This window comes from Tupaia chinensis, unplaced genomic scaffold, assembly GCF_000334495.1.
Source record: "Tupaia chinensis unplaced genomic scaffold, TupChi_1.0 Scaffold000048_1, whole genome shotgun sequence".
NCBI classification, from domain to species: domain Eukaryota; kingdom Metazoa; phylum Chordata; class Mammalia; order Scandentia; family Tupaiidae; genus Tupaia; species Tupaia belangeri.
This window is the reverse complement of record NW_006159506.1, coordinates 2,233,465-2,241,795: the sequence shown is the minus strand read 5'-3', so window position 1 is coordinate 2,241,795 and position 8,331 is coordinate 2,233,465. Positions and strand designations below refer to the sequence as shown.

The window sequence follows — 8,331 nt, the reverse complement described above, 5'->3', positions numbered from 1 at the left end:
GTCACAATCCCTTCTCTTCCATTCTCCTCTTGGGATCTTGGGCATGCACGCACATGCACCCAGCGTGAGTTTTAGCCACTGGGTCCGGGGCTTGAACCGTGGTCGACTACATGGGATTTCAGTGACATAGCCATTATGCTAAATGCTAATCCCTATATATAAACTTTTAAAAATAATTATTTTATTTAACATTATTTATTTATTTATTTATTTTAATTTGATCAGAGAGAGACAGAGTGAGAGAGAGAGAAAGGGAAAGTGAGAAAGCAAATCACCAGGTCCAGGACTCAAACCATGGTCAGTCACATGGGAGTCCAGCACCCTTAACCACCTTACCACCTGCTGGCCCCTATATATAAACTTTTCAAACCTAAAATCAGGTTCTATTAGAGATGCCATCAAGGTGAGAATTAAATCTCTCTCTCTCTCTTTTTAAAAGATCTCTGCTATAGGGTGCATGGTGCTTACCAAACTGAAAGTAAGAAATAACCCTCAAGTGGGGTTGACCATATCACAATCCCTTCTCCTCTATTCTCCTCTTAGGATTTTGGGCACAAACGCACATGCACCCAGCATGAATTTCAAGCTGCCAGGTTTGGGACTTGAACCATGATCAACCCCGTGGGAGTCCAGCGCCTTTGCCACTATACCACCTGCGGGCCTCAGGGAATTAAATCTCAAAGAAGATGGGAGTAAAACACTGTCTACTTCAGAACTGTGTTTGGGTCCTCTGCTTCCTCAGATCCTATCCTGCGGCAGATGAGAACGCAAAGGAAAGCTCGGGGGTCCTGGGAGGGAGCGTGGTCCAGGGGTTTGCAATATGGTCTCTTCTTCCGACAGACAGAGGCCCTATGAGGCCCAGTCTGGTAGTACCTTGGACATATTTTCTGAACTCCTTAATCAATAAAACACAAATAACAACAGTCCTGGAGCAGCATGTTATTTATTTCGAATTATGCTTTAGTTAAGGATAAGTTTAGGTCAGCAGATGGTATGGAGTTAAGGCAGCTGGGTCCCACATGGCTGACGGCTTGGTTGGAGTCTTGGACCTAATGGCTTGAAAAACACTCAGGGGATGTGTGCATGTGTGATCAAAATCCCTGAAGGAGAAGGGATTGTAGCACGGTCATTCTCCTGGGGGGTGCTTTCTCACTTTCCCTCTCTTTCCATCTCCACACACCTCATAGCGTAAAATAAATAAACTAATAATTTAAAATTTATAGAAAATTTGCAACGAGTGTACAGAGGGTTTCCATATACTCTCAGTGTTTATTTAATCATTAAATTCTTATATTTAGTAAAAAAAAAAAAAAAAAAAAAAAAAAAAAAAAAAAAAAAAAAAAAAAAGAAAGGAAAAGAAAAGAAAAGAAAAGAAAAAAGAAACTGACATTGGCGCATTACTCTTACTTGAAGTTCAGACTTTATTTGGGAGTCACTGGTTTTCCCACGAGTGTCCTCAGTCTATCCCATGATCTCATCCAGGATCCCATGTTATGTGAAGTCAGCAGGTCACCCCCGAAGAAGCCTCCAGAGACTTATTTCAAGGTTTAAAAGGCACACTCTACTAGAGCGTTGGGCATGTGATAAGCCATTGGCCAACACTCAAGAGATGCAGTTACGTGATAGGCACTGTCTTAAGCTCTTTAGAAATATCAGCTCACCCTGGCCAGCCACAGCGGTGTAGCACTCACAGTGACCATGAAGCTGGGGCCACATGGGAAGGCCTTGAGTTCATATCCTGAGGTCTCCCTGCACATGGCAGGTGCACACGTGTGTGCCTATGATTCTGGCTAGCTGAGGTTGGGGTGGACCATGGCTTGAAGACCCCCTTGGGGGCACCTGTCTCTATCTTCTGCTCCCCCCACCGCCATGGAGAAGATAAATAAATGAACTTTACAAAAGAAGAAAACAATACCCGCTCATGTAATTGTCATCATAGTTCTATGAAAACCCTGATTGGGACCAGTGATTGGGGTAATGACTATGTCACTGGACTTCTGTGTAGTTGACCATGGTTCGAGTCCCAGACCTGGTGGCTTAAACATCATGCTGGGCGTGTTAGCATGACGTGTACCCAAGATCCCAGGAGGAGAATGGAGGAGAAGGGATTACGGTGTGGCCATTCCCCCTAGGGGGTGATTTCTCACTTTCTGTCTCTCTCTGTCTCTCTGTCTTTCTGGCAAGCACACACACCCTATAGCAAAATCTTCTCCCCCAAAAAAGAAAACCCCAATTACATTCGCTTTACAGATGAGAAAACTAGGACACAGGAAGGTCAAACAAAGTGTCCCTAGTTGTGTCACTGGCAGGGCTAGGCTTCCTCCCAGGTTTGATGACCCCCAAGCCCTGCTTCTGATCTTTCTCTGCCTCTCCATGAACGCTTCATGATGTGTGTCTGTAGTAGACTTTGAGTGGCGACTTCTCTCCAGGGCAGGAGGAGTATTGCTAAGAAGTTGGTTTTTGCTCTTTATTCCTTATTAAGAACATGCCTGATGGGGTCTAGAAGGTAGTGTAGTGGTTAAGGTACTAGACTCCCACATGGCCGTCCATGGGTTGAGTCCTGGATCTGGCAGCTTGAAACTCACTTTGGGTGCATGTGTGTGTGTGCCCCAAATCATGAGAGAATAGAGAAGGGATTATGGTGTGGTCATCTCCCCTGGGGAGTCATTTCTCATTTTCTCTTCATCTCTCCAGTGAGCACATGCACCCTATACCAAAATTTCTCTCTCGTCAGAGAGAGAGAAAGAGAGAGAGAGAGAAACAGAAAGCGAGAAATCATACCCCGGGGAAATAGCCATGCCATAATCCCTTCTCCTTCATTCTCCTGGGATTTGGGGCATGCACACACATGCATCCGGTGTAAGTTTCAAGTCTCCTGGTCTGGGACTCAAACCATGGTCAGCAATGTGGGAGTCTAACGTCGTAACTACTATACCAGCTGCTGGCCCCCATAAATCACTTTTTTAACCCTTATTATACCACATTTATATAAATCTGTATGTTTCCTTCCCTTCTCCTTTTTCTTCCTTCCCACTTGGCAAAATGCCTATACCATGAAAACTTCACCAGAGGAGACCCTTCCTTTCTTTCTTTCTTTCTTTCTTTCTTTTTTTTTTTTTTTTGAAATCTAGGAGTGAAGAATAAGAGCAAGCAAAAAACAGGAGAGTTGCTGGTAAGAATCAGGGCAGGGTATAAAGGGAAAAGCATGTGTGAGCAGGAACTAAGGCGGAAGAAAGATGGACAGGGAGTTGTCCAGTCAAGTTGCGCCAACCGCGAGCTGGTGACATCCTGAGATACATGTGACCACTCGCACTCCAGCCTTTCAGCCTGTCACATGAGCAGACCTCCCCCCCCCCCACTTAGCTGTTAGTTAACTGTGAATCCAGAAAAAAAACAATAGATGTGTAAAGATAAAGATAAAAACAAGAAAACAATTAAATGGGCATGAAACGTTCAGGAACCAAACTGGGAAGTGAGTGGTACACAGACGGGAGCATTAATTCAGCAAACATGGACTTGGACACTGTTCTAGGTACTGGGGGACCCCTTCACTCACTGCCTTCATGTGCGAGTTGAGGGCTGAGAGGTAACATGGAAGCCAATAAAAGAATCCCAGAATTTCAGATGTCATAAAGCGAAGTATTGGAATGATAAGAAAGAGTACAGGGTTGGTGGAGAGGAAGCTAGTATTGTGGTGGTGAAGGCAGCTGGGTCCCTCATGGCTGACTGCACAGTTCAATGCGAAAAACACACCAAGAGTGTGTGCCCAAAATCCTACAGGAGGGAGAGATGAAAAAGGGATCATGGCATGGCTGTCCCTCACAATGGGAGTGTTTCCTCGCTTTGCCTTTCTCTCCCTCTGGAGTGCATGTGCCCTCTGGAAAATTTAAAAAAGAAGGAAAAGCAGAGTCATAGGAAGGATACTCACATTTTAGATAAAATAGATAATGTTTAATTTACGTATGTGCAGGTTGTAAATATTATGGGGAAAATGAGGTCCTAAATTCTTGAGCAGTCAATAAAATGACTATTTGTAGCATAGTAAATGTGTATACCTATGTGGTTCTCTGCAAGAGTTTTAAAAACTATTTTATTAGGAATTTCAAAGAGTGGGGGATACACAATGTTTGAAGAGTTATTTAGAAGAGTAAGTTTCCTGGAAAAGAGACTTCCCGGAACGAAATCCTTTGGGTCCTTCTCAAACACCCGAAAAGTCTCTTTCCTAGGTTGGCATGAACTCAGCCTGCAGTTCCATGGTATCTGCTCTGCACTGAACTGTGTCCACTCCCCACTCCATTCGTGTTGAAGCTCTGCCCTTCACTGTAACTGCTTCTGAAGATATTTTTTAAATTAATTAATTAATTTTAATTTAATTTGATCAGAGAGGAACAGAGAGAGAGAGAGAGAAAGCAAGCCTCCAGGCCTGGGACTTAAACCGCGGTAGGCAATGGGGAATCCAGTGCCCTCAATCACCACGCCACCTGCTGGCCCTGAGAAAGGGTCTTTGGGAGACAATGAAGGTTAAATGAGTTCATGGAGATAGGGCCCTGGTCCTCTAGGATTATAAGAAGAGACCCTGATTCTCTCTCTCTCTCTGTCTCATCCCTTCCTCTAAGAAAGGCCAGGTGAGGGCCTTTGAGACAGTGGCCATCTCCAGACCGGAGAGAGACTTTGCCAAAAATGGAATTGGTCAGAAACCTGATCGTGGGCTTCCAGCCTCCATGAGTGTGAGGAAATAAGTGTCTGTTGCTTAAGCCCCTGAGGCCAGGTTTGTTTGTTTTGTTGTGTGACCTGAGCTAATTTCAGAGCATCTTAGGTTGGTTGTTTCCTTGTTTCCACACTATTAGGTCAGGCATAGAGGTTGGATTGTTTCTCTGAACACCACCCTCCTCTTTCTAGGGTTCTTCAGTGTGTTATTTGTGGACATTGCATCAGATAAATCCTTTGTAGAAACTGTAAGTACCGACTTGTATCAATCACATCCAGTCTTCTTTCCCCTTTTTAGCAGTAGTACACCAAATAATGCCCATTAGACCACTATTACTTGCTTTTCGATGAAGTTAGAGACCAGGCTCCCATTAGCTGTACATCCTGTAAGGTTAACAACGCCAACCCTTCTAACAACTAGACCTGGTTAAAATTAAAGATGGGTTCTCAGGGGCCAGCAGGTGGTGTAGTGGTTAAGGCGCTGGACACCCACGTGGTCGACCATGGTTTGAGTCCTGGACCTAGGGGCTTGAAACTTATGCCAGGCGTGTGTGTGTGTGCGTGTGCATGTGTGTGTGTGTTTGTGCATATCCCAAATCTCAGGAAGAGAATGGAAGAGAAGGGGTTGCAGCGTGGTCATTCTCCAGGGGGCTGTGTGTGTGTGTGTGTGTGTGTGTGTGCGCGTGTGCATGCGCAAGTGTGTTTGTGCATATCCCAAATCCCTGGAAGAGAAGGGGTTGCAGCACGGTCATTCTCCATGGGGCTGTGTGTGTGTGTGTGTGTGTGTGTGCCTGTGTGTGTGGTTTCTTGCTGTTTCACTGTCTCGCTCTCTGTCACTCCGGTGAGCACATATGCCCTGTAGCAAAAATCACTCTCTCTTTCTCTCAAAAAAAAAAAAAAGAAGTTTCTCTTTCTCTTCTCCTTTGGCATTACACTAACCCTACAACCCCACTTTCATAATACAAGCTACCAAGTTCTCACAATTTGGACCTGCAGACTTAAAAAATATCCCTTTTTCTTCTCTGCCTCACAGAGTTAGAACTCTACAAAATTATCGAAGTCTGTTTTGCACAAAATGCAATCGTTAGGCATCTGAATGTTTTCCGTTTTCCCTCACGCAGCTGCTTGGCCTGTGGCTTCAGGAAGATGATTCTGCCAAGAGTCTGTTTCTTCATCTGTAGGATGGGTTTGTGGCGGGGAGTCAATGAGTTCAGAAGGAACAAGTCGCACGCTCCCAATAACCATCAGTCACCCAGCACTATTTCCCATCCTGCTAGTATATATTCTAGCGCAGCTTCTGTAATCTGCCTCCCTACCTGTCCTAAATCCACCAACGACAATAACTTTCCTTAAAAAGACCACGCGCAGTCCAGACGTCTCTAAATGACTACCAACTGTTTGCAGGGTCAGGTCTTCCCTTTTTCCAAATGATGACTGAGTAGGCTCTTTTCTGCCCCAACTGTCCCTTCTGTGTCATAACTCGTCTCTGGAGGACCCACTCTTCCCCTTTGCTGGGGACAACCCAGGTGCGTGTCTCCCAATCTGGGTGTAACTATGAATAGCTTCCCTTTCACTATCAGAAGTGTCTTGCTCTGGGTGTTCCTTGTTTCACATTTGTGCAGCCTTTCTGTTCCAGGCAGAAAAACACATGGCACACCGTTCCCTTAGCTCTCACCTCCAAGCTGGGTGCCTCCCCTGGAATGCTGTTCAGGGACTATTGCCAAATGCTGCACTTTCTCCTCTTCGAGTTCCCGCTCTGAGCTAACTCCCTCTCAGGATGGAACTTTCTCTGATAATCTCCACCTAAGCAGAAACCTCTTAGCAATCATGTAAATAACTCTGCGCAACTTTAATTGACTTTATAAGTGTCATGTATCTTCATTTTATTCCCCTCTAGGTATTTTTCCATGTGTTTATCCTGTCTCCATTAATTTGTAAACTCCCAGAGGGCAAGGCCTGAACACTGGCTGGTGTTGACATGAAGTGGATGGTCAGGTAAGGTTGACTGGGAGATGGAGTCAGCTCCTATTACTAATTATTTTTGTTTTTGGAGAGGTTTTTGCTATAGGGTGCGTGCACTCGCCAGAAAGAGACAGAGAAACACAAACTGAGGAATCGCCCCCTATGGGGGATGACCACTCTGCAATCCCCTCTCCTCTATTCTTCTCTTGGGATCTTGGGCACACACGCACACACACCCGGTGTGTGTTTAAGCCACCGCATCTAGGTCTCGAACTGTGGCTGACTACGTGGGAGTCCAGCAACATAGCCATGATGCCAACTGCTGGTCTCAACTAATTTTTAAAAAAGATTTATTTTATTTAACTTTATTTATTTATTTTAACGTGACCAGAGAGGAACAGAGCAAGAGAGAGAGCGAGGGAGAGTGAGAAAGCAAGGTGCCAGGTCCGGGACTCCACTGCGGCTGGCCATGTGGGAGTCCAGTATCCTTAACCACCATGCCACCTGCCGGCCCCTCTATTACTAATTTGTTTAAAAAATAAAAAAAAAGAAAAGAAATCCACTGCTAGTGCTTGGTAGTAATGATCCTATAGGCTGCTAACCTAATGTGAATGTGCATTTGGCTTCTGCTGGTGTCCAGATAAACAAGATAAAATCAACAGTTACAAACCTTCCACAAGGCAAGGGGGAGGGTGTACGGATATTTGGGCCCCTAGGGGAACCTAAGGTGTAGGTAAGGCATGCTATGGCTCGGTTTGGTGTCTCCAGAGGTATGTTCTCGACTCTTCCAGGCTGCAAGACTCCCTCAGAAAGGAAACTACAGTTACTTTCCAAACCGAGATCCCAAACCCGAACAAAGCCTCAGAACACATACACCACGACCATATTACAAGTTTGTGCTACTAGCGGAGAGAAGAGGAATCTAATTTGGGAGGCCTCCTTCTATGTGACTAACAGGAAATGCCACCTGGCCCAACTCTCCCAGCTCGCTGGAAAGGGGGGCGGTTCATTTCGGTGCAGGTGGCAAAGGGAAGCCCCTGCGAACGCACGGTTCTCATCGGGGTGCTGGGGTAAGAAGTGGGGAGCGTTCAGCGACCACCTGCCTCGCTCTCCCAGTCGGGACACAGGGCGGAATATCCGTCCATCACCCCGGCGCAGAGCCCAAGGTAGCAGGCGACGTAGGCGGTGCACCAGATAATATCAAAGCCCCAGGCAGGGGCCAGGCGGGGGGGCCCACGCCGGCGAGGGGACGAAGCGCCTCCCCCTCGCATTTCCTCTCACGCCCACTTCCAACCTCGGAGGCTTTTGCTTTCTGCTTTTGTTGTTTTTAAAATGAAAAGTTAAACCCAGGAAGCTTTGGATCAGACTTTTGCGTTGCAGTTCGGGTAAGTTTTTCTCTCGATTCTTTTGTCTGGCGCCTGGTTTGGGAACAGCCTGGGCGTGGGGCAGAGTTGGCGGAACGTGCGGGGAAGGTTTTGTCGCCGGGTCGCCCGGAGGAGGAGGGGATTCGGCCGGTGGACGGGAAAGCCCAGCGCGCGCGGAGGGCGGAGGGCGGAGGGCCGAGGGGAGGGACGGGCGGCGTGACCCGGCGGCCGGCGGGGAGGAACCTCCGGGATCTCCGCGTGGCGGTGGCGCTGGCGGTGGCGGTGGCGCTGGCGGTGG

General features: G+C 46.8%; 1 protein-coding gene across 3 annotated transcripts in view; it reads left to right on the top strand.

Moving 5' to 3' along the window:
• Positions 1 to 8,331, top strand: part of HIVEP1 (HIVEP zinc finger 1) — a 158,830-nt gene that overhangs the window by 4,430 nt on the left and 146,069 nt on the right. For 2 of the 3 annotated variants that reach the window (XM_006141185.2, XM_006141183.2), the window contains exons 2-3: positions 6,605 to 6,702; positions 7,461 to 8,054. The gene's annotated coding sequence lies outside the window, so the exon portion shown is untranslated. Of the gene's footprint in view, positions 1 to 4,899; positions 4,956 to 6,604; positions 6,703 to 7,460; positions 8,055 to 8,331 lie in introns of those variants that run through there. The other variant, XM_006141184.2, reaches the window with a different exon arrangement.